At 43.2% G+C, this 22,684-nt stretch overlaps 1 long non-coding RNA gene across 1 annotated transcript in view; it reads right to left on the bottom strand.

The window, feature by feature from the left end:
• The window catches only part of LOC109547676 (uncharacterized), a 161,916-nt gene that overhangs the window by 5,513 nt on the left and 133,719 nt on the right, over window positions 1-22,684 (bottom strand). Inside the window, exon 7 of the long non-coding RNA XR_012328868.1 lies at window positions 11,194-11,255. This is a non-coding gene — a long non-coding RNA (uncharacterized lncRNA). The remainder of the gene's footprint in view (window positions 1-11,193; window positions 11,256-22,684) is intronic.

Below are 22,684 nucleotides of genomic sequence, written 5' to 3'. Positions count from 1 at the left end.
TCACTGAGTTCCACTCTGTAGCTGGTGCTGGAGGAAGCATAAATTCATTGTATGTAGTTCAGAATGCTTAGTGAAGGATTAAGCATGTCCTATCGTGCACTCCTGCAGATGCCAGTGCAGACTGTCTAATCATATTCCTCACCCACCAATGAGGGCTGGATGTTGGCCTGTAAAGTGGTCAGAATTCCTGGGACCAAAGACTGTAGTGGATGGTCCTCAGTGAAAGGAAGGAGTTCACAGAAACCCAGGAGTGAACAAAGCAGGGAAACTTTGCAATTGCACTAACTCCTAAGTAGCTGAGCATCACTTGACGTGGCATCCACTCCAAGGTCAGAGGTGACGTTTCAGAGCCAGTAAGGAAGGACTAGACAATGGCAAAAGCCAGTTTTAGGAGTAAAAATAGAAACACATATAAAGTGTTTCAGGAAAATTCTTAGTCTGTAAGCACTCAAAATGGTAGCTCTGAGCTGAATGGTTAAAGTAATGAGTTCTAGATAGTTCCTCTACCTGTATCCCTGTAGTCATGATCCTATGAAAAGCTTATTATTTTTTTCTGCCTATCTGCTTTCCTTGCCAGGACATGGGTAGCTGAACATCAAGATTAAAAACAAACGTTTGAGGGTCAGATTGCCTAGATCTGAATCTCAGCCCTGCCATTCGCCAGTTGCCTGCCTTGGGCAAGGTAACCTGTCTGAGTCTTACCTTCCAGGGTAGTAAAACACAACTCATAGGGATGTTGTCAAAGTTCAATGAGACGCTTTGTGACAAGTCTCCATCACAGTGCCATATCGAAACAGGAAATTGGCATTGCTACAGTGTGCTGTGTGAGTTCTATGCCACTTTTTATCCCAAGTGTACATTCCTGTAACCACCTTCACAATCAAGTTACAGAATTATTGCATCACCACAAAGATCCCCCTCAGGCACACCCTTCGCCTCCCCCACTCCATCCCTAACGCTTGGCAACCACTAATTTGTTCTCCATCTTTATACATTTTTCGTGTTGAAAATGCTATATAAATCCAATTATACAGTACGTGACCTTTTGAAATTGGATTTTTTTTTGCTCAGCATAATGTCCTTGAAATCCATTCACGTTGTTACGTGCATCAATAGTTCATCCTCAGTAATATTTCATGGTATGGATGTACCACAGTTTAACCTATTAAAGGACATTTTGGTTGTTTCCAGTTTTTAGCCATATAGATAAAGCTGCTATCAACATACATGTACAGATTATTGTGTGGCCATATGTATTCATGTCTCCTGAATAAATGCCCAGAGTGTGATTGCTGGGTTGAATGGTAAGTGGTATATTTAGTTTTTAAGGAAACAGCCAAACTGATTTCCAAAGTGACTGCATCATTTTACATTCCCATTAACAATATATGAGAAATCCAATTTCTTCTCATCCTCACTAGCATTTGATATCATCACTATTCCCAAGGTCCAAGGAAGAGGGACAGTAATCGAGGGCAATTCTGAAGCAGGAAATGTTCATGACACAGACCTGCACTGACTTGGTTCTGCCCAGGAGGCTATTTTCTCTGCTGTAATCGCAAAAACAAGAGGTCCCCGAATGGCTGACCATCTGCTGCCCTGCTTGTCACTGGGAATAAGAAGGAGCTCTGGAGGACAGTTTTTCTCTGTATTATTGGCACTGGGACTGATTTTCCAGATCAGAGACTTTGGAGAGAGCTTGTCTATAATCTAAAATATCTCGTGCGCCACTTTGTTCTCTGCTTGGACACTTACTTTAAGGATTCTATTTGCAAAGTTAGATTTCTGCTCAGCGGATATGTTTTTGTAAGAGATTCTGAATCAATGACTCCTTTAATGTACTTTGATTACCTAATCTCTAGGCTGTCTTTCACCTTTTTCATCAGTTAGGGGATCCTTGGAGCTGAACTGAGAGAATCAGATCTCCAGAGAGCCTCAAACCTGGTCTACAGATGGATAGGATATTTGGGAACTAACAAGAGCAAGTACGCATTCCAGCTTCCCTCCCTACAAAGAAGATACCTGATGGGTGTTTGAACACTGAATAGAATGAAAAAGAGAAAAGCAAAGGGATCAACCGTCTCAGAACTCTGTTCCTTTTACGAGGTCTTCCTCAGCTTGCTTCATTTGGTTGCTTTTTATAGTTTTGATACTCCAAGGTCAAGGTTGATGGCTACACCACCCTCCCAGCCTCTTGGGCTGGACACCTTGGAGTCCTTTTTCTCCTCACTCTTCCTTGCCCTCCACATACGATGATGCTGCCACTCCTGGGCTCTCACACCATCCTTTCTCGTGCCCAGTAACACCTCCCTTGTTTAGACCTTTATTTCTCCTCACCTAGAATGTTACAGTTGACCTTAACTGATTTCTCTGCCTCCAACCCATCTATCCCATATATTTACGCTCAATTATTTCACCTAATGTACGGCTCAAATCACTGCATCTCCACGCTCAAAAATCTTCAGCAGTTTACTGTCACTTATGGAATTAAGCACAAACTTTACTCTGAATCTGCTTTCCAGCTGCTTCTTCGATTAATCCCCCATATGGGCTCCATGGCCTGACTACTGCCATGCTTGTTGAACTCTGGGCCTTGGCTAATAATATTCCCATTTTTGGAGAACCATTCATTTCTGTTCACTTCATCCTTCAATGCCCATTCCAATGCTAACTCTTAAGAAGTCCTCCCTCAGTTTCCAGTTAAATGTATTCTCTTCCTCCTATAAGCCACCTTAGCATATTAAAAAATATTTTTATGCTCCTTACTTTCTGTTTGATATTATATTGGAGTCTATACTTGTCCTATTCCCATTATTATTAGACTGTAAACTTCTTGAAGGACAAAGCCAAGTTTTACTTACCTTTGTTAGCCTTTCTATATTTTATATATTATTTAGCCCATAGTGGTTATTAAATAAATATTTGCTGGCTTGAATTCAATTCTAACTATTTAAAACCTGTACTCATACTATTTGAGGTTAGGATTGGTTACTATAGTTTAGCCTGGACTGAGGTTTTTAAAAGTATCAACTGACCTCTTTCAGATAACTGGGCTCCATCTTCAGGTTGTATAATACATGAAAAGTGAGGAGAAAGGCAGGGAGGCAGAACAGATGTTCTTTAATATTCTGCAGACTATTATACTCTTATCATGGCTTCAGTTAAAGAGACGCTGTACTTCCCTAGGGAATAGAATATAGAAACTAAGAGAACTGGGGACTTTAGAAATTGGGAGGCTGCTGGCAGGAGTGGAGTGAGGAGGCTTCTGCAAGATGACTCTAGAGCCATTCTGCATCTGTGGCTGAGTAGCTATCATGGCCTCACTAACCCAATTTGGAGTCATGACTGCTTTTTTTCTGGTGAACTTTCCATAAAATACTTTTTTTTTGCTGTGTGCTAATATTTAGTAGTTGTTCTTGTCCAATGTCAGGCTGTCTAGACTTTATTGAGAGAACCAAGGAAAGGGCATTTTTGCCTAAGTCTGAACCAGGGGTTTAGCAGAAGAAGAGCTGTGTTTTATGATAGTGGGAGGGACTGAAATTCTTAAGGGAAAAAATTAACTTCTGTAGGCGGAGGGGTAGGGACAGTAGGGTACATCTCCCTCTGTTTACTTGGAGATTTCCTTTTGGAGTTCTTCTCTAATGAAACTGTGGAGTGTTACATGACTGTTTTAAACAAGAAAGCTGGTTCCTGTCCAAGATGCTCAATAAATATTCACTGATTGATTGCTGATAAACGTCCTTGACTATTCCAAATGGATGAGCTCTGCTTGAAGTGAGAGCCATATGGAACTTTCATCCAAGATGACTACTGGCCTTACTGCAGCCTGGAAACAATCCTAAATTACAGTTGTTTTTTTGTTTTGCTAAACCATGGGCTGCCAACATCTTTGAAGCCAAGGCCTGGCTTCCTTGACTGCACATTAAACACTTCATTTAAATGTGGGGGCATTCTAAACCTGATGAGAAAGGCTGCATCAATTTTCATGTTTCCACAGACCTCCAATGATGCATCCTTTCTTTATCCACAATTGTCCAGTTTTCTCACTATGCTTGGCTTCCTCTCCTTCCATTGTGAAGAGAAGACTCTGAGGTAGGAGGGCACTTAAACCAAGATGCTCATTGGAGACTCTGAGGAACAGGGGATTTTACTGAGTCCTTAGCGGGAAACTGCAGTCCTAGGGGAGAGAGCAGGAGGAGGACCCAGGCCAGAGAGGTTACCTCTCCTCACTCTTTTTGGACAGGCCTGGAGGTTGCAGCCTTTTGGTTTCAGGAATCAAGTCTGGGCTCTAATGAGGACAGCGATGTTGGGACAACTTGTTTTTAAGACAAGATTTTTCATGCCTCTTTGGGAAGAAGCCAATGAAGAGGAATCACCTTCAGTTGGGTTCCTCTTCTCTGATTTCAGATTGTAATGAACTTTTTGAAACTAAACACAAACATAGTAAAAAGGGTAGAATATACTGATAAACATTTTAAAGATAAAACTTGCAATCCCACCATGCACAGATAGATGCCATATTTATATCTGCTTGGGGAAAATATCGAGAAGGATATTTTATACATATTATAATTTTATATTTTATATATATAATATATATAATATATATAAAATATCCTTCTCGATATTTTCCCCAAGCAAATATAAACATACATGTATTTTTAAAATAGATTCACACTAATTGCTCTGCCATCTGGGTTTCGGTTTGGTTTTCTTTTCTCAGCACTAACTAGTGTAGTTCTTCCCTGTCAATAAATATAGATACACATAAACATTTGTAATGACTTCATGTTCTTGATTTTAGGGATTTTTTTTTGGTTTTGGTTTTGTTTTTTTTGCGGTACGCGGGCCTCTCACTGCCGTGGCCTCTCCCGCTGCGGAGCACAGGCTCCGGACGCGCAGGCTCAGCGGCCATGGTTCACGGGCCCAGCCGCTCCGCGGCACGTGGGATCCTCCCAGACAGGGGCACGAACCCGTGTCCCCTGCATCGGCAGGCGGACTCTCAACCACTATGCCACCAGGGAAGCGCAGGGGATGTTTTATATTATGTATGTGTCATGGTTTCAGTACTGGACGTGAACAAAGTTGTCGTCACTAATATTAATTATTTTGCCTCATTTTAGGTTGAAATTAGAACTGCAGTTTTCTTGGGTGCAATAAATATATTAATATTTTGGAGAAAGAGTTCTAACTTTTGGCCTGAAATAGTTCTTATTTCTTAATGTAACCCTAATACCATTCCATGGCTCTCTTGCTGCTCATGGATTTAGGTCAAGCTGGACTCTAACTCTTCTTCTCGGGTTGGAGCAGTTGCTATATCTTCCTTTTGCTTTCCTCTGTTTCTATTTCTGAGCCCAAGAATTCTTCCTGGTGCCACATTGAGTCAAATTCGGATATAAAGCTGAACATAGATTCTCTTCTCTATTTCCCGCAAGCACTATGATCCCTCTCTGTGTGCTGTGATGTTTAACTGAAGATTTGAAGTGTTGCTGAGAATCCCATCATGGACCACACAGTCTCCTCATAAGCCCCTCTGCCCCTCCCAAAGCCTATTCGCCTGATGAACCCCCTTCCCCACTCGTGTTGACCCTGGCAGGACCGCTGACACCCTGCCCTCAACTCCCACCCTTCCTCTAGGTGGGGAGCAATGCCATGTGGTCAGGCTGTCCAGTGGAGTCCCCAGCACTTTGGAGGATAAAACAGCACAGACATAAATATCCTTACTCATTTTGGTTGATGGGAATGGAACTGGCTACATTTCAAATAGACTTTTTCACTTAACATAGACTTATGGACTTTTGGAGCAAGAAACAGCTTCAAAGGATGGTGTTCAGCTCCCTCACTTTGCAGTGTGAGAAACTGGGGTCTCCAGGGCCAGTGTTCAGCACCTTAGCACCAGAGCCGTGCCCAGAATTCCAGGTTCCTGCCTTCTGATCCCACTGCTTCACGGCATTGTTAGAAAAAAAAAATTAGGAGGACTTTTCCCACTACAGAGAGAGCAGGAAGCCCCCTCCATCCTCTGCCCCAATCCTTCTGGGTCCGAAGGATCCAGGACTAGAAGATGTAGGTAGAAGAGGGAGTTTAGGCTTAAAAAAAAGGCAAAAATAAAAGATGAGTTTTTAAATACCAGAGAAAAGGGTAACTATTAGCTTTCAAACCAAGTCTAATATTGTTGCTGTAAATTTTCTTCTGATTATCTCATAAGTCTGCCTAAGCTTTTATGACTGGAAAGATGATCCCAATTTGGGGGACCCTGGCCTGGGAGCCAAGATTCTGAAGATTTGTTCCAGGAGTTGCCCTGTGACTTTCTGTACAATCCTTGGGAATTACCTTAACTTTTCTGTGACCTGATCCTCTGTGTAAAGAGAGATAATATTACTTGCCTTAATACAATGCTTTTTTTAAAAAAAAAAAATCTATGCGATTCCCAGAGGAAAGTGGTGCTTTTTGTCTAGAGGGAAAAATGATACTTTGCTCCTGCAGCAACGTTTACATAATTATCTGAGATAAACAATTCAATTAAATTTACTTTTGTGTGTGTTCAGCACTTTTCAGTTGAACAACATGTAATTGCCCCAAGAATGCTTTTACCTTTAACTTTGTTTCATCCTGGAACATTACAGATCGTGCCTCACAGGAAGAACTTCCCTTGGAGAAGGAAATTTGAAATAATAATAATATAATAATAATTTAGCCATCTCCTTTGCAACAGTTCTCAAGTGTGCCTGTACCCTCTCTCTCCTCTGTGTGTGTATAACAGAATGAACAGGTCTCTGGCTCCTGATACCTAGCCCTGCGAGCTAGTTAGGGTGTCATTAGCTTATTTACAAGTCAATATGCAAGTACCAATGACTCTAAATTCCACACCTCAGTTCTGACTCTCCAGTGAGTTTTTTTGCTTGAGTTCTAACTGCCCTCTGGGTCTGCATCTGAGTATTACACAGCCACCTCCGCCTCAATATGTCCTAAATGAGGCTCATTATTATCTTCTTCCCCCACCCCCACCCCGCCCCATAAACGGTCAGCCTCTGCCCCAGTTATTCATCCAAGCCTGACATTCATTCCAGATCATTCCATTTCTCTCGCCCAGCATTTTCAATCAATCAGGAAGCCTTATCAATGTCTCTAAAGTCTGTCTCTTCTTACCCCACATAACGTCCTTTATCAGCTCTCATTTGAACTATTGCTGGTTATTGATCCAACAAGTATTTGTTGGCCAGGCACTAGTCTAGGACTTGGGATACAATTAGCAAACAAAATATACAGAGACCCCCAGCCTTGAAGAGTTCATATTCTAGCAGCGGTGGTGGGGAGAAGATGGGTAATAAGAACATAATAAATGGATAATTACATAGCAAATTTTAAAAATAATAATTACTATTAAAAAATCAGAGCAGGGAGTGTTGGGAAGAATTTTCGGCAGGAAGGCTGCAGTGCCATTTTAAGTAGAGTGATTAGGGGGAGTCTCTTTGAGAAGATGACATTTGAGCAAAAATGTGAAGGAGGTAAGCCATGTAAGTAGTTGCCTGGGGGAAGCATTCCAGGCAGAGGGAAAAGACCCTAATATGGGAGTGTGGCTGGTATGTTCAAGAAGCAGCAAGAACATCAGCCCAGCTGGAGTGGAGGAAGCAAGGGGAGGCGGTCAGAGCTCACCAGATGAAGGTCAGCCTTTTCTGGGTGGGATCAGGAGTCACTGCTAGGTTTTGAGCAGAGGAATGATAAAATCTGACATATGCTGTCAAAGGATCATTGAGCTGTCACCTTGAGAAGAGACTCAGGGAAACCAGGATCGAAACGGAGACCACGTAGGACGCTGCAGCAATAATGCAGGCGAGAGATGCGGGTGGCTGGGACAGGGTGGTAGCAGTGGACTTGGTGAGAAAAGGAAGATTCTGGAAATATTTTGAAAGTAAAGCCAATGAAATTTCTGGAAGAACTACTGGGTTATGGTGAGAGAAGTATAGGAGTCAGGCACAGGAAGATAAGAGGCTTGAGTGGTTTACCTGCCGGGTGCTCTCTGTACAGGACCCCCTCCTCAAAGTCCATCCTCCTTCGAGTAACTTTTCTAAACTGCAAACCTGATCCTGTCACTCCTCACTGAAAGCCTTTGGCAGTTCCCCGTACCTACATCCCCTTCATTTACTATAGGAGGCCTTTGGTGATATGGCCCTGCCTTTATTTTCTGACATAATTTCAAGCTGCTCTACCTTCCAACTATTCCAAACTACCCTACCTACAGGCACTTGCACTCTCCATGCTGGGTCGTGATTCTGGGTCTTAGATAATGCTGTTTCATATTTTCTGACTCTGCTTCTGAAACCCCCTTCTCCACTGATTTGCCTGATTGATTGGAACTCAATTTCTAGTGCAACCTCAGACAGCATCTCTTTTAGAAGGGGAGCTGAGTGCCCACCTGCATGTACGGTTCCCTGTACACATCCCCTTGGAACAATCATCACCTGTTGCTGAAATGTGTCTGCCTCTTTTGTAACTGAGTATAATCTCCTCTCTCCTCCTCTGCAAGTACTCAGCACATTACCAGGCACGTAAAGCAATAAGGGTTCCTTATGTGTTTGCTGCTCTGATTTGAAAGCTCAAAGGCTGGGTTTGCATAAACAAAATTCCACCCCAGTCCATAGGTCTTCTGGCCACATCTCAGGAGACAGCATTGCCTTTCATCACTGAAAAACCAAAGAGGTCACATGAAGTGAGTGCGTCAAGCAGCTAATGACTTTCTCCCTTTCTCTCTCTGCATCACCTCAGCCAGCCTGGGCCCTGAGCAGTCCCACCAGCATCCTGGATGTTCTGTGATGACTCATACACATTTTACAGTATTTGTCTCCTGAATTTAAGAAAACAAAGGCACAAACAGCATTTTCTCTGGGTGGTGCCAGTGACTGCCCTGTGCAAGGTTAGCAGACGGCAGTGAAAACCACAGCCCAAGGGGAGAAGCAAAGGGACATATAGTGGCTGACGGAGGCCCAGGTTGCCTTTGTGGACAAAATCTGAGAGAAGCAGATGGGGCCATTTTGTAAGCTTTCTATTCAAAGAAAATCAGGAGCAGAATAAAAAGAGGTTTTGAACACAAAAGCTAAATGGAACAGAGCAGATGCAGGAAGCATCAAGCTGGGCCTTTCGGGAGGGGAAGAAATGAAATAGAACCCAAACAAGGCATCTCCCTGCAGCAGAATAAAGGCGCCAGCGCTGCCTTACACTGTCTGTGCAGCTCTCACTCTGGGGGTTCCGGGATCCCAGCCAGGTTCACGGGGCCACAGCCTGGGCCGCTGAATGATGCCAAGACCATTTGCTGAAAGACAACGGTGCCCCAGCCCATTACCCAGACAGCCCAGCAAAAGTGCCTGGGAGAGGGGAGCCTGTGAGTGGCTACATCAGTGATAACTTGGCAACCTCACGTTCTCGGGGAGGATGGAAGGGTTGGGGGAGAGCAGTGGGCAGGTGTTGGCAAGGGCTGGGGATTGGGGCTTTAAAAAATCTCAGATGCCTCGTGACTCTCTAAGTCTTTGGTAAATTACCTTTTATTAGCTTTGTTAAGCCTCTGCAGCCAGGAATTGTCTCCTCAAAACTCAGCCATCTGTTCCCTTCCTGTCTGTAATTCTGACCACACGCACCAAAAAAAGAGTTTCATTTTAGCAAAAGATGATTCTTCCTTTTAAAAAAAATGGAAAGGGGGATGAAGAGGCGGGAATGAATGAAGGTTGAAATTTGCAGAGGGAGTTACATAAAACGGCTATTTCTGAAACAGGATCAATCCCGACAAAATGCATTATTAATTTCTTGGTGATCTGAGTCATGATAATTAGCCCATCAATCAGCACACTGTTGAACAATAAATAAATATGTATTAAACTACTTTTAAAGGCAAGAGACTGGGCTAGAGGCTGTGAAAGAAAAAAAGACTTTTCAGGAAGAGTCACTGCACCCAAAAGAAATGTAAAAATTTAAATCGCAATTTTCGAGAAATGCTGCAAGAAATCAGCTCAAGAAATGCTGCAAGACAGACGTATGGCACAGGCTGGAAGTTCCGTGTTTGCTGGGATGAGGGTGTAAGCGCTGAAAAGTTTTAAGGGAGGGAAAGGGAAGTTAGGGAGATAGAAAAGACCCACAGAAGCACCAGGTTCATCTTCCTAGCCAGACAGTAATCCTTTTCTCACTAATCAGCCCATTTTGCATGAGGATATTCTTTTTTCTAGAAAATTCTTTTCAACACAGAGCTGAGATATAGTCTTCTTTTTTTCTTCAGACAAAAGAGTCCCTTCCAACCCCTCTTCAGACCTGATGACAACCAGCAGCAGCCCAACATCCTCTCCTCTCCAGACCAACCATCCTCCCCGCTTCCCCCCATGACTCAGGATCCAGCAACCCTCTGGCCCCATTTCCTACCCAGGGAAGGCTCCTGCCAAAGGCGGTGCCAGCCCGGAGCCTGGCACTCCAGATGTATTGGGGTCAAAGATCTCGCAACTGTAATTTATCATCCTCTGAACGTGATTCATCTAGTAAAACAGCTTAACGTTGCCTGAGACTTCAGCCACCACACTGCATTGCGGGTAAGTAGCAAACCTGTGATCCAACAAAAAACCCTTTTGTCTTTTCCACCAAAACTTGCCACTAAGCCAGGTGTCCCCTGTTTGGGCTGCAAGTCAAGGATGGGCGATTTGGAGAGGAGGAGAACGCATTCTGGTTGAGGGGAGAGGCTCGGGCAATCAGGGTGTTCAGGGAACAATGAGTGGCTACCAGACATAAAAATGGACTTTGATGCTACAGTAAATAAAACAGTTTTATACCAGCATGGATATAGCACCAAATACAGAATGGAGAAACAGAGCCATGGAAATTAAGTACATGTTAAAATTTCCCTTCATGCAAGTGGGGCAATACGGACTATTCACACTCAGAAAATTTGGCTATCCATTTGTCTGAAAGGATGATTCAATGCATTCTTAGCTATCATATATCCAAATTAATTTCAAACATTATTAAATATATACATGTTCTAGAAATAAAAGTATTATATTACATAAACATCATATATATTAAAAAAGGCAGCTTTTTAATTATGCAGAAAATCTTTCTAAAAAAAGATATAAGATCCAAAGATGTTTTTTAAAATGCTCTATACAACAGAAGACACTAGTTTATCTATGTGTCAAGTGATGCAGCCTCCTCAGTACTCACCAGGATGGATGATGGATTTTGGCTTGTGAGAGGGCTGGGCTGTAAAAAGACAGGACGACTTCCTTAGGAGAAAAAAATAGGTAATGTTGTATAAGGTATTATGAATACATAAAATATTATTTTTATTTAAACTTTCCAGATTGCAAGTCTTTTTTTAACTGTGCTACTAGGATTACATATACACATATGTAAATATAAATATGTGATGTCTGTACATACGTAGCTCTACATATATAAAATATATGCGTGTGTGTATAATTATACACATGACAGGAAAGCATCAGAGACCTCCGAAGTCTCTGTGTCCGATCACATTTACATATAATACCCGCTTTCTCTAAACCCTATCCAAATACATTTTACAGGAACGCTGCCACCTGGCTCAGTAAAGCTGATGAACTTGAGAGAGTCTTCGAGGGAGAGAAAAAAACTAGATACAAAAGATGGTGAGACCGGTTTTCTGAGGAGGAAGGAAGGATTCCAGGAATGTGGTAGGAGCTCTGAAAAAAGGTTATTGTATGAACAAATGAACGAAGGGCCAGTAGTTGAAGGGCTTATCAAGCTTTTGGCCTAAGAAGATGAATAAGTACCTATCACAAGCCCTTGAGAAAAACCTGCCGTCACAGCCTCAATCCCACACGGCATGTGACAAGATGGACATTTTGCTTCTTTTACTCTCTGGTTCACTTAATTTTCCGTCCAGCTCTCACCTGTGACTATGTAGTCTGTGCTACCTGTAACTCACCTAAAGAAGAGTCACAGAATGCTAATATTGAAAATGACTCTAATTTCAAACACAGAGGCAATTGCTAATGAAACTTATAAATTGAACAAGAAAAAATCATGGGATATACTTACATAAATAACGGAATTTTGTCTCCTAGTGCCCCATTATAACCCTGTCCTTGGCGAGGTGGGGGTCCTTGACTACTTTTCTGATTTATTTTGGTCACTCTTAGGGAAAAGAAAGTCTTTCGATCACTGTAAGACCCACAGCATAATTTCAATAATTTAACATGTCTAGTCCCAGGTAATAAACTTCAAATTGGAGTTACGGTTACACCTGGCCCCCCGCCCCTCCCCCACCCCCAGCTGGGACCCACTGTGAGCCGCCTGGCTGCTGGGGTGTGGCATCAAGAAAAGGCTCTCCTCCTCTTTTTTCCTGCCCAGACCCCTTGCCCCAGCCTGCCAATCGAGATCCAGGAGGAAGAAGACCAGGAGGAAAGGGGTGCTGGAAAGGCCTTGCCCCTCTGGTGCTGGTCTAAGACGGCTCACCCTCTCTGGACCTGTAGATACTTGATGGGTTATTTGGAGATTCCCTTGCTTTGTGCCTCTGCCCGCAGTTCCTGCACTTTGGGCAATGATGCTTCACCCGCTGACTCCTCCTTGCTCAGCTCTTGTTTTTTTTCTTGGTTCAGGCCATGCAGAATCTCTGCTGGTCTCCTCCTCCTTCAGGTAGACCTCTACCTGGATGTTAAATGGATCCAGGATAATTCCTTCTTCCCCAGAACCTCCTCTGTTCTGGAGGTTCAGGGCAATCCAAGCTTGCACTCCTTGTCACAAAGTGCCCAACAGCTCGCCCGCACATCTCCTTGACTTCCAGATTTCCTGGGCAGGCAGACATCTACCCATTTTGCCCTCCAGCCGCAGAGAACATATTTCAACCTCTCAAAACAATCCCATTAAAGTGCCTCTCACTTGTCTCCCTTAGCTGGGACTCATAGCAATAAATTACTCTCTCCAACAAACCCTCCTCACCTATTCTTTCCAGCAGGCCCCCTCTTGACCTTTCTATACACCTCATCTGTGGGAACAGCCCTTGGGTGAGAAGCCCAAGACTTGTGTAACCAGTTTTCAGCTATTTCCTTTGCAAAACTGATGCTTGCCTGTCTCACAACTCATCTTAGTATTGGATACTTTTCTGCCTGCCTTGGTCAAATATTTCAATTTAACATATTTTTACACTAGTGGATTGACAATTACTTTTTTCCCAGGTTGATGACTCTGATTCTATGGCTAGCTGGAGTTACATGGGGGAAACTGGCTCATTAATCTTAATATGAAGGTATAAAAAGCCACAGGACAAGGATTTTGGAAAGATTCATCCTTTTGTTTTCTGTGGTCGCCAGCCTCCAGAATGGCCCCCAGTGGTCCCTGCCTCCTGGTACACACACCTTTGAGTAGTGCCACTGTATCAGGGTTGGTCTCTGTGACCAACAGAACAGAGAGAAGGGATGGAATATTACTTCCAAGATTAGGTTGTAAAGCACTTCGGCTTCTGTCTTGCTTGCTCTCATTCTCATGGAGATACTGATGTTGATACTCCCTCTGGGGGAAGCCATGTTGTGAGCGGGCCCCATAAAGAGTCTCACATGGAAAGGAAACCTCTTGTCAATGGCTGCGGAAGTGAACTTGGAAATGGATCCTACAGCCCCCGCTAAGCTTTCAAAGACTACAACCCCAGCTGACATCTTGATTGCAACTCAGTGAGAGATCCTGAACCAGAACCACCCAGCTAAGAATCTCGACCCTTGGAAACTATGAAATAGAATGTTTGTTGTTTTAACTTCCTAGGTTTTGGGGGTCATTTGTTATGCAGCAATAAATAACTACTATATTGTCTCAACAGTTGCACTGACAGTTTTTTACCTTTGCGAAATAGTTTCACACTGATTATTAGATTTAACAACATAACTAAATCCGTCCTTATATTCTAAAGTCCATCGTGAAAATGCAAATGAGAGAGTGCTTCGTTTGTCAAAGTATTTATTACAGGAATTTTTTGAAAAGCAGACTAATTAGGTATAACTAAAATATGATTTAATCTACAAAATCAACTTCCAGACAATTTTTTAGAAATATTTGTATTGTGTAAACAAGATACATCTATAAAATCATAGTTTAGAGATTCAGACAGGACTCAAAGTGTCATCTGAGTTATCATGTTTGTTCTGGGCAGCTCTGAACTCTAACGCTTCCACACATATCACAGCTATTTCTTGTTTAACAATCTCTAGAAAAGGAACTGGGTCTAGGGTGAGGAGCTTTGGGGAAAAGAATCAGCATTTTGCCATCTTTGCAGTTAGAAAGTGCTGAATAGGTAACTAAATTATATCATATTCAAAATGTTCTTTGCTCTTCTTAATTTTTATTATGTTCTCCTGAGAATAAGTGAGGTAAACAACCATTTAACATCTGGAGAACCAAGGCAGAGACTAGAGAAAGAGCCTTTCCAGAGATGGTGTAACTGAGGTGGGAAGGAAGAAAGACAGCCAACTAGACCTCACCCAACAAGCAGACGGTGGGTGGGTTTTGTTCTGAACACAAGCCCTGAAAGCTTGATAATGTTATTGACTCTCCATAATTATGAACGTGTTTAATCAATACTAAAGCAGTTGGAAATATCAATCCTAAAGAATGAAGTGTGAGGGGGTGGGGGTTGAATTTGAATACACTATTTCATCAGCAGCAAAGAGAAACATACTAGGTGCTATGTGGGAAACCTCACATGGCATTAGACCAAAAATATGTTCCCAATGACTTAGGATAAAGTTCAATCTATGTACATGACTTTAAAAGTTTCCACTCACTTGTCCAGTTTCATCATTCACCTTTTCCTATTTATTCTCTATGCTCAAGACCATACAGGATTTCTTTCAGTTCCCCAAATTTGCTGTGTTATTTCTGACCTCTGGGCTTCTATTCATTCCATTCCTTCTGCCTAGAGCATTCTTCCACACCTTCTTCCCCTTATCTGCTCATCTGGTCTCAGGAAGTGTTCCCAGACTGCTCTAGACTGGGTTATATACCCCTCCTATGTGGTCTGTTGTACTGGACACTTCCACGGTCACAGAAAATGCTCACACTGCATTAGACATTGGTTATCTCTCTTCTTGCAGGACTCAGGTCACCAGGTCAGGAGCCAAGTCTGCACTGCTCATTACTGTACAGCAGGGACCTACAACGGTGGCTAGCACATAGTAGGTCTTAAATAAACATTTGCTTAAAAATAACTATTCATCAGGAAATACCACCAGGTAAACTGCTCCCCCTGGTGTGGATGGGAAATCACCTTGTTGTCTCCATATATACTACCAGGCAAGCTATCCCAGAAGTCATGGAACAGAAAGGCTCACAACCAGATTACAATGCTAAAATCACATGGTTTATGGAATCAAATTAAAACAAACAGTGAGAAACAAGGGAAAAGAGATGAGTTGGTTTATAGCCTTAGGATAAAGTGCAGGAAGGATGGACCACACCACCTGAATCCCGGTTACACAATATTCGAAGATTTTCTCTCTCTCCCTCCCTGCTTCTCCCCCTCTCCACCCTCACCCTCTCCTTCTGTGCATTGTACCTTTTCCTGCTGATCAGAGGCGAGGTTTGAGGAAAAGGGACCGACAGAAGGAGACACCTGGGGCCAAGCCAGACTCATTATCTCAGGCAGATGCAGGACAATTACTCCTGGCCCCAGCCAGAACTCACCAGTGACCTGCTGAGCAGCCCAGGTTTTTGTTTGCATATTTTGGACAGGGGATATATGGAGCTGGAATGAGTGTCATCAATGACCCACCATTGACCCCATGAGTACTGATTGTCTAATGTGCCTCATATATATTTAGAGGTTCATGAATATTGGTGCCTCTTGGGCCTTCCATCCATTTCCATCTGTGTTCAGCATGTAGTGCTTGACTTTATCTGTGTCTAACCTGTCTCATAGAAATTTATGCTCTCACATTTCTGGAGGCCGGAAGTCTGAAATCAAGGTTTCAGCAGGGCTGGTTCCTTTTGTGGGCTCTCAGGGAGAAGCAGTTTCATGCCCCTCTTCTAGCTTCTGGTGGTTGCTGGCCAGCCTTGGTGATGCTTGGCCTGTAGATACGTGACTCTAATCTCCACCTTGGTCTGCATATGGCCTTCTTCTGTCTCATGTTTAACATGGCTTTCTTATAAGGATACCACCTGTTGTTCTTAGGGCCCACCCTAATCTGGTATGACCACATCTTGACTAACTACATCTGCAAATACCCTATTTCCAAATAAGATCACATTCATCAGTACCAGGCAAACATGAGTTTTGGGGGTGGGCATCGTTCAACCCAGGACAACACCTAACACATCCGATGAGTTTTCTCCATCCTGCATGCATGCTTATTGTCTACAGTAGAATTGAAGATCCTCAAATAATATAATAAACACATCTTCTACCTTGAGACAAAACGAAAAACAAATCTATTATGTATGGTGATCCTACTTCTTTCACTTGAAAGCATCTCCCGGCTACAGTCAATCAGCTGCTGATTCCTGACAGGGGAAGAGCAAGCTCAGGGGTTTTTCGTTTCCCTCTTTTAGGGCCAGCTCCTGTGGGTTCCCCTGTAACTGGTGGTCGGCAATGCATCCCTGTGTGGTTCAGGGCTCACCTCCACATGTGTCAGCCTGGGATGGCCCCAGGAGCCACCCCATGACAGGGCCTTCTCTCTACAGTGAGGGCACAAGCCTACAGCTGGGGAGCCCATTCACGTCCCAGAGCTCATAGCACCTGTGGGACCCACCAGGTACTCCCAGGGACCAAGCTATTCCTGGTCAAGGTCCAGATAGGAGCGAGGGATCCTTCAAGGGAAGCAGAGAAAAATTTCCCTAAGTGATATTTTACCTGTGATGTCAATGAATTGGTCATTTGTCAGAGTCTACTAAAATTGGAATAAAGAAAAGAGCTTATTTCTAGATGTCTGAAAGTAGTGCTACTTAACTCTACAGAGGTAGACGTTAAATTACATAAAATCATCATGATTTTTAAAAACCTCTCACATGCTATCACTCATTCCTATGACACCACCATGCCAGGTATATCCTTCCTCAGTAGCATTTGTTATGTGAATTGCAGAGGCTACAGGCTCTTGAGATTGGACATATTTCTTACTTGTCTTTACTCAGCAGCTTCGCTGGTATTTGTAGAGAGTCAGTAACTGTTTGTTGAATAACTGACCAACTGAGTTCATTAATGAATTTTTCAGACTTGTAAATGAACCTATCTGATCATCTACATAATTTACCCAAATGAGGGGCTACTATTCTCATTTATGCATTAATGTTAAGTGTTTGTTTTCTCCTATCTAGTGATGGATGTAGTCTTTCTTCACTTATTTTCCTCATAACCTCGGGGTCACCCTAACTGAGACCTGACCTATCTGGCACTTTATCTGGTCAAAATTCTTTGCATGGTTATCATTCCTATCTCTCTCAACTCACAGTTGGATCAACTGACACGGTAGATATTTAATCCCTGAAATCAATCTCTCCAGATTCTAATTATTTGACTTCACTGGGTCTGACTTCCTTCCAGCTCCACGTTACAAGCCTTTGTAACTGGACCCCGACCTCTGCAGCCCAGGGGAGAGTTTCATGGACGGAGAGGTGCAAGCGTCTTCAGCCCTGATGAGGTCCTGTGTGTGTTTCTGGTGTGGACTCACGTCACTTGGAGCCAAGCAAAGGAGAGTTGTAAACTCAATGTATTTCCATGGACTCTTTTCATCTGCACACAGTGCCCACCCTTTCAGAGATAATTATGGGAAGAAATGCAATGCCCATTAGTTCCCATTTAACTGCCCCACGGCGTGTAATTTGAAGCCAGGCTCAGCATATCAGTGAGAGGAAAATACCTGAAAGGCAGAAATGCCAAAGGGAAAACGGGCCAATAAGGGCACATCTCCCCAGTGCGAAATGTAGGCCATCACCTTAAAAGGTCCTACAGGTCACCTGAGTGCACAGCAAATAGAGTTAGGCTTTTGCTTGGCTTGAAATTTCTGCCCAGCCAACAGTTAGATCTTCTGGGAAGCAAATTAACTCTTTCGGCCATTTAATGTAATCTACTCACCCCTGTGACCATCAGTGGCATCACTACTGTCATTGGCATGGCCAGAGGTAAAGAAAGTAGGTATCACTGCCAGCATTGCTCAGCCGCCTGGGTGATATTTAAACTGAGTATGTCCCAGGTGGCAGGCACTGGGCTAAATACTACGTGTAATCGCTCGTGGAATACGTCTAACGGTGCTATGATGTAGATGATTATAATTTTTTCAGATGAAGAAACAGATTTTAAGAAGATATTCTCAAGATCATACAGCTATTAAGCAACAGAGTGAGGATTTAAAGCCAGCCCCGTCTACCAGCAGCTCCCGAGAGCCAGGAAGGTGATGGCAGGAGATGGGCTCCTCCCAGCTCCGAGCTCTGTGGCTTCAGCAACAGTGACTGTTCTGGCCTTATAACTGTAACTTCAGAAGCAACTCTTCAATCTTACTTTAAGCTCTTCCAAAGGGCAAAAACTGGTATTCTCACATATTTTTCTTTTGCCTTCTCACAAATACTTATTATTGAACACTTGAAAGTATATTTTCAAAGAGTTCAAAGCAAGACATTCATATAGACAGAATAAACGTGTCAAAATGTATTTCACTTATTGAGGGAACTGGCTTGATAGTAAAGTTGGTTCCAAAAGCATTTTGAAAACTGGATACTTATAGGCATTTCAGAAAACAGGAATTCTAGAATAAAATGCCTAGATTAGATACAAAGGTAGATTAGATACAAATGTCCTACAGGACAATCAAATCATGACCTTGAAGTTATCTTCTCTACCAACTAGAAATCTATAAAATAACACGTAACCTCACAGCAGTGTTTGGCTCTGATCAAAAGTTAATGTCAAAGCCAAACACAAGTACGTTTTGTTAGATCAGTGGGTTCCCAAACTTTGCTGCATGTTAGAATCACTTGTGGAGATTTAAAAAATCCTAAAGCCCAATGTCCCACCTGTGTTAGCTTCTTATTGTAACAAATTACTGCAGACGTAGTGACTTAAAGCAACACAACTTTTTTCTCTTACAGTTCTGAAGATCAGAAGTCTAAAATGTGTCCACAGGGCTGTGCTCCTTCTGGAGGCTCAGGGGGAGAATCCATTCCTTGCCTTTCCCAGCTTCTAGAGGCTGCCTGCACTCCTTGGCCACTTCCTCCACCCTCAAAGCCAGCAGCACGTATCTGCTCTCTCTCCTCTGACCTCTGCATCCACCTTCTCTCTCTGACGCTGATCCTCCTGCCCCCTTTTATGAGGGTCATTGTAACTACATTCCCCCCACCCCCATGAGATAATACAGGATAATCTCCCCATCTCAAGATCCTTAACTTGATCACATCTGCAAGATCTCTTTTATCACATAAGATAACATATTCACAGGTTCTGAGGACTGGGTTGAGGACCTCCCTGGGGGGCCATTATTCAGCCCATCACATCACCCCATGCCATTAAATTAAAATGTCTAGGAGTAGGAGCCAGGCATCTGTATTTGAAGGTCCCCAGGTACTTCCAACATGAAGCTAAGTTTAAAACCCACTGCTCTAAACAATGAAAGAATCTCTGAGCGACCCTGCTAAGTGGTGCTCCGGTACAACATTCTGAGGACACACCCTTGACTCTGCTTTATTTCTAAGTTTGGGATAATTTTCTTAACAAACTGAAAAAATATATATATCAAACAATTCTCAAATTAACAAAGCTCTACTTTGATTCACATCTGCATCGTTTCTTTGTTCTGTCTGATTCTGAAGTGGATACTGCTGTCACAACTCTGTAAGCTGGGTGGGTCACTCTCACCTTTCAGCCTTCTGCAAAATGGAGCACGCGTAACTCATTTCTGTCAGGATGACTTAGGGTAAGCTAAGTGATTGAAATGCCATCTGTAAATACGACGGCTGCACATGCCCATTGGCTGCTGGAGGGTCAGCCAGTGTCAGGTTTCCACAGCCAAGAATCATGCTCTGTGGACCACAAAGCCTGAAGCTTGTAAATGCTGTTCAAATAACTAAAATGAAAATTACACCCGTGCTCACACAGCCACCCATCCATCCTTCAATTATGTCTAACAGCTGAAAGCACACAGAGGGGAACTGCGAAAGCAGTTAATGGCACAGACCTGGGAACCTTGGTGAAGCTCCAAAAACATAAAATCTCTTGCAGTAAACCTATCATCAGTCTGCGTTTACTGCATCTCACCCAGTGCTGATTCCAGAGCCTCAGGGTAAACTTTTCACAAGAAGAGGAAACTGGTGCTGATTTTCGACACAAACATCTAAATTCTTGTCTTTTAATTGAAACAACAGAATATTCCCGAGGTTTGTAATGATCTGCAGGATATACCCGGAGACTCTGCAAGGTCTGAATAATGCTTCTCAGGCTGATGAAAGGGGCAGGTTAGATGCTTAGGGTCCACCATCTAGGCATTTCGGGAAAAAAGGAATTCTAGAATAAGATTTCGTAGATTGGATACAAAACTGGCTAATGTCCTTCAGGACAATAAAATCATGACCTTGAGGTTACCTTCTCTACCAAGCAGAAATCTGTAAAGTAACATGTAACCTCCCCACTTCGTGTAACATCCCCACTTCTGGACTCTTCTCTCTGTTCTGTTCATGTGGGCAAACCTCACTCTCTATGGATATTAAGACTCAACCTGGTTGACAAGTTTCATCAGTTCCCTGTTACTAGACAAGACTGATAATCACAACTGGAATGAACCACGGATCAGGTTTTCCAAAGCAATGGTTTCCCAATCTCCTTTTTTTTTTTAATTAATTAATTTATTTTTGGCTGCGTTGGGTCTTCATTGATGCACGCGCGCTTTCTCTAGTTGTGGTGAGCAGGGGCTACTCTTCCTTGCGGCGCGCGGGCTTCTCATTGCTGTGGCTTCTCTTGTTGCGGAGCACGGGCTTCAGTAATTGTGGCACGTGGGCTCAGTAGTTGTGGTTCGCGGGCTCTAGAGCACAGGCTCTGTAGTTGTGGCTTATGGGCTTAGCTGCTCCAGGGCATGTGGGATCTTCCCAGGGAAGTCCCTCCAAATCTCCTTTAAACAGGAGAACCAATTTTTCAAATGAAATCCTATGCCAATATATAAGTGAGGGACTTCCCTGGTGGCGCAGTGGTTGGGAATCTACCTGCCATTGCAGGGGACATGGGTTCAAGCCCTGGTCCGGGAGGATCCCACATGCCACGGAACAACTGGGTCTGGGCGCCCCAGCTGCTGGGCCCGCGCTCTGGAGCCCGTGAGCCACGGCTGCTGAGGCCCGTGTGCCTGGAGCCCGTGCTCCGCAGTAGGAGAAGCCACCGCAGTGAGAAGCCCGTGCACCACAGCGAGGAGTGGCCCCTGCTCGCCGCAACTGGAAAAGGCCCGCGAACAGCAGCGAAGACCCAGCACAGCCAAAAATAAAATTAATTAATTAAAAAATATATATATATATAAGTGACAAAATGGAAAACTGTTATCTGAACAGTTGGCACCATTATGCTTCTTAGAAAAGGACATAGTTGATCCTATTTGCCAATTCCATATTTTTTAATTTACCTACTTGCTAAAACTTGTCACCCTACGATCAATACTTGCAGTGCTTTTGCAGTTATTCATAGACATCTGCAGAGCAGCAAAAAATGAATTCACCTAACGTACATGTTCCCAGCTGAGACTGAACAAGGCAGTGCTCTGTCTTCTTCCTTTGGCTCTTGTACTGTCAACAAGTGTCCTTTTTGGAGGCCTATTTAGGGCCACCTTTTTTTTTTTTTGCATTTTTGTGCTTTTAGTTGGTAATTTTGCTGTTTAAATGGCCCCCAAAGCACAGTACTGAAGTTCTGTCTATTGTTCCTAAGCACAGAAGTGCCTTACAGAGAAAATAGATAAGCTTCATCCCAGCACGAGTTAACAGTACTGTTGACCACAAGTTCAGTCATTAATGAATCGTTACTGAATCAACAACATCTCTTAAAGAAAGTGTCTTTAAATAGAAAAATGCATAAAACTAAGTTATGTATTGACTGATTGACAAAAAAGTTGTGATGAGAGCCTCACGGGAACCTAACCCTAAGTTATTTCTCCTACGAGTGTTCCCTGCTTCAGTGTTTGCCGTGATTTGATAGCTCACAACTATGGTGAATAACAAGAATCAAATGCATCTTTGGAAAAATATCTGGATAATGGCTTAAGTTAGATGGTGAAACTCCAGGGGCCTGGGCAGAAATCAGTTGGTCCCTATAGGGATGGAATAGAGATAGGAAAAGGAGAGGAAAGCGAAAAGAAGGGAGAGGTAGGAGAGAGGAGTCATTGGTAGGAAGGGACTTATTTAGCTCTGGTTCAGTAAAGGGCCAAGAGAGCAGACCCCAGCCACTGGGAGGCTGCAACAGTATTAGAGAACAGGAACGCCTAATACAGACCCTCTAGGGTTTCTTGCATTTGGGGTACACTATGACCCTCTCCTTGTGGCTTCCAGCCCTCTCTCAAAGTCTGTTGTGCTCACATGTGCTTCTCATGACTGAGGCTTTTGGGTTTTGTTTTATTTTTGTTCCCATTGGAAATCAGAGATGTGGCTTAGTTTCCTGTGTTCAGCAGAGAGATGCAGAACTTTGTAAGCAGGCAGGATTTCACTCTACCGAGAGAACCATGATGCTGTCAGC

This window comes from Tursiops truncatus, chromosome 21, assembly GCF_011762595.2.
Source record: "Tursiops truncatus isolate mTurTru1 chromosome 21, mTurTru1.mat.Y, whole genome shotgun sequence".
Taxonomy (NCBI): domain Eukaryota; kingdom Metazoa; phylum Chordata; class Mammalia; order Artiodactyla; family Delphinidae; genus Tursiops; species Tursiops truncatus.
The sequence above is the reverse complement of the archived record's forward strand: the minus strand, read 5'-3'. Positions and strand labels throughout refer to the sequence as shown.